At 37.2% G+C, this 3,795-nt stretch overlaps 1 protein-coding gene across 1 annotated transcript in view; it reads left to right on the top strand.

The window, feature by feature from the left end:
• The first annotated feature begins 1,258 nt into the window (after nt 1–1,258).
• The window catches only part of TSHB (thyroid stimulating hormone subunit beta), a 15,685-nt gene continuing 13,148 nt past the window's right edge, over nt 1,259–3,795 (top strand). The window contains exon 1 of the mRNA XM_075198168.1: nt 1,259–1,292. The gene's annotated coding sequence lies outside the window, so the exon portion shown is untranslated. The remainder of the gene's footprint in view (nt 1,293–3,795) is intronic.

The raw sequence follows: 3,795 nt of genomic DNA, 5'->3' as shown, positions 1-3,795 counted from the left end.
ATCGAAATTTTGGGTCCATAGCCAGGAAACTCCCCAGACCTTAATCCCATTGAGAACTTGTAGTCAATCGTCAACAGGCAGATGGACAAACAAAAACCCACCAGTCAGTATGTGGCCCAGAAGTTGATTGACAACATGCCAGGGTGAATTTCAGAGCTCTTCAAAAGAAGGGTGAACACTGCATATATTGACTCTTTGCATAAACTTAATGTAATTGTCAATAAAAGCCTTTGACACTTATGAAATGCTTGTAATTTTACTTCAGTATACCATAGCAACATCTGACAAAAAGGTCTAAAACACTGAAGCAGCAAACTTTGTGAAAACCAATACTTGTGTCATTCTCAAAACTTTTGCCCAGGACTGTATACACTCATGACCCACATTGTCCATAGATCTCTATGGAGTGTACAGAGTCAGGATCTTTTCAACTGATGGTTATGACAGATGAAGAGCACAGATCTGACAATAAATCATGTAAAACTTCAATAGTGTGTACACATAAATCAGCATGCTGATCGGTACTTTCTTTTTTCAGTTGCTGGTAAATTTGTTAAATATATTGGGTCGTTAGAATTTTCCTGTAGTGTGTACCCAGCTTAATTGCTGTGATAGGCAACAATCTGCATTGAGCACAAGCAGTGTGTACTTTTAACAAGTAATTTATTTGTAAATTAAATAAACTCCCAAAACAAATCTGTCAAGTTCATTCATTGTGGTCTTTGTGTTAAAAAGTCAGTAGCCAAAGCCACAAGAACTAGTGGCTCCATTTCCTGTAACCCTTGCTCCTACACCTTCTGATGGAATGTCCCTTTAGCATACAGGTATATAAACATATATCATAGGGATGCCTCGTGTTTCTGGTTTAGATTATCAGTAGTGGGTTTAAGACGCATTCAGACAACCATTTATTTGGTGTAGCAGACGTGGCAAATAGAGTTGATTAATATGCTGCATTCAACACCAGCAACAAAATGCTTAAAGGTTTAAAATTATGATTGGAAGTGCTGTGCCGATAGAAAATGCTTTTTTAATTTAAGCAAAAGTAATTAGTGCTAATTTGTCTTACATGCTTAGTTTGTATCTCCCCGGATGAGTTTTACATAATTGCTCCTATCCAATTTTCCCTTGCGCTATTATGAATTTTCAAGAGATAGATAAGTTGCTGATAAGAAAGTAATATTTTTAATGCAGCATAAAAGAGATGAAGTAGAGGCAGACAGCAGGTATAAATAGCACGTCTACATTCAGGCTTGTATCATTCCTCCTGCAGTTCTCAAACTAAACACCAGGTAAGTGCAGGTTTCTCTCCTGCTCCTTTTCTGCATGCATATAGTACTAATGTGTATGTGTGTGTGTGTATATATATATATATATATATATATATATATATATATATATATATATATACACATATACACAGATACCATTAGGCATATTAATATAACAATATAATGAACACATGAAGATAGAGGATGGGACAAGTGATGCTTTGCAGTTGGTCAATATTATAAAGAAGGGAGATTGTCACTTTAAAAAAGGGCTGTCCTGGAAATGCAGATAAAATCTGTATGTATCTCTCTAAAGACAAACATATAGATGTTGGCGTCCTTGCGTCAGAGAACCACCTTCACAATCAGGGGTATTGTTTCATGGAACGCTCCCTAAAAGAGGTTCCAGACAATTTAACACTAAGGGGTATATTTACTAAACTGTGGGTTTGAAAAAGTGAAGATGATGCCTATAGCAACCAATCAGATTCTAGCTATCATTTATTTAGAACATTCTACAAAATGACAGCTAGAATCTGATTGGTTGCTTTAGGCAACATCTCCCCTTTTTCAAACCTGCAGTTTAGTAAATATACCCCTAAGTTTACTTTATTTTCCTTAAGCATACTTAATACAGTTTTGTTTTCTATAAGTGTCTTCTTAATAATGATGGAAAAATGTATGTGCCTTTATTAAAGCATGTAAAAAGGCTACTTATAATTAATCATTGTATTGATTTATACAAAAAATATGTAACGTTTTAGCATTTGCACTATGTCTGGTTAACTGACAAGAACTCTTATTTGTTAAGATATCACAGTAAATTCTGTTTTGTATTATTTTTTTTATGAAAGGTTTTTTTTTTATAGTGTTTTTAAATAAATAGTCTAGATTATTATTGTTATTTAGATTTGAGATAGAGGCATATAGACTTCACACGATATTTTTTCTCTATGTTTTTTAAACCTTGTTCTGTAGATATAACCGTTGTAATAATTGTACAGTTGACTCAAGTTACCAACATTTGAAAACAATTTGCAAGTCAATTTTTTTGCTGGGCTGGTGATTCTAGACAGACTAAGAACAACATGATATAGCTACTGTAAATGATCCAAATGCAATTCTATTACATTCAGACAGAGAACGCTACACTTCTGAACATATCCTGACCATGGGACATAATTACAATATTAGCATATTAGTTTGCCCTTTCAACAAACGTACTGCAAATAACAGACCTGTAGATGAGGAAGAGATTTTTATGTGGCATAGAGAACTACAAAAATGTTACTTTACAGGATGCAAGAGATTATTAGAGAGTGGATGAGAGTTTTGGTGGCATTGAGGGGGAGAAAATGTCTGATCCTGGGGATATTGCGAAGATATAATCGACTGGATTGGTCAAAAGACTGGATATGGGGGCGGGGGTTTGGAGAGGGAGGCGTCAAGGATGATGTCCAAGCAGCAGACGTAGAGGACAGAGGAGATAGTGGCATTGTAAGCACTGAGGGAGAAGTGGGGAGGGTTTGAGATACTGGAGGGAGGGAGGATGATGAGTTTGGCTTTAGACATGTGGAGTTTGAGAAAGCATTGGAACATCCAAGAGGACAGGCATTAGAGGAGAGGAAGTGAAGCAAGTTAGAGGGGACGGGATCAAGGAAGCAGGTTGGGGAGGGAGAATAGTAGAAGAGCATGGACCTCATTGCCCGTGTCAGTGCGGGAGGAGCACATGGGAAGGTGCCTTTAAGGGGGGGGGGTGAGGTAGGAGAGGGCAGGGAAACAAGGTAGGGGATTTTGCATCTGATGGCATCAATTTTGGAGGTGAAATTAGTGGCACGGAAGGCAGGAGGGCAGAGGGAGTTGAAGGTAGCAAAGAAACAGCAAGGGTTGGAAGACTCAAAGGAAAACAGAGCCCTGAGATTCCTTTATTACTCTCATCTCTGATTTGCCTTCCTTCCATAATAATTCAATGTTGTTTCCATAAGTAAAATTCCTGGTATACTTAAATGAACAGCACAGAAGGAGTAGAGTACATTGGTGGATAGCTTATTTTGTTCTCTGATTCATTTTTACTTACATACATGTGAACAGGTTATTTTTAGTTCTTGGTGCCCTTAACAATCTACTCTAACTGACTCACATGGCTCACTCACATGTTAGGAGGGATGACACACAGTACAATGTGACACCCACTGCTTTGAAACACAAAACCGTGGAATAGTAGGATTGTTATGAACATATATTTACACTGCGTGCTGATATGAAAAGTACAGTGTAATAAATATCTGTCACGTACACCTCTCTAAAAGAGGAGTCACGGACTTGATCATAAATGATAAGAAGTCGACTCATTTATATTAATTTTCCATATTGTGATTCCAGAATTAGCAGGTGTTCATGACTTGCAATATTGTTTTGTCTTTCCTGTCCTGGAATCATAGGCATTCTGATTGATGTGACATTAGCAGAGCAGACTTAGCTTGCTGAGACCAAATAGACCTATTTTGCAGCATTTATGCAAATA

Source organism: Mixophyes fleayi, chromosome 2 (genome assembly GCF_038048845.1).
Source record: "Mixophyes fleayi isolate aMixFle1 chromosome 2, aMixFle1.hap1, whole genome shotgun sequence".
NCBI classification, from domain to species: Eukaryota; Metazoa; Chordata; class Amphibia; order Anura; family Limnodynastidae; genus Mixophyes; species Mixophyes fleayi.
Note: the sequence above shows the minus strand (reverse complement) of the source record. Positions and strands in the feature narration are given on the sequence as shown.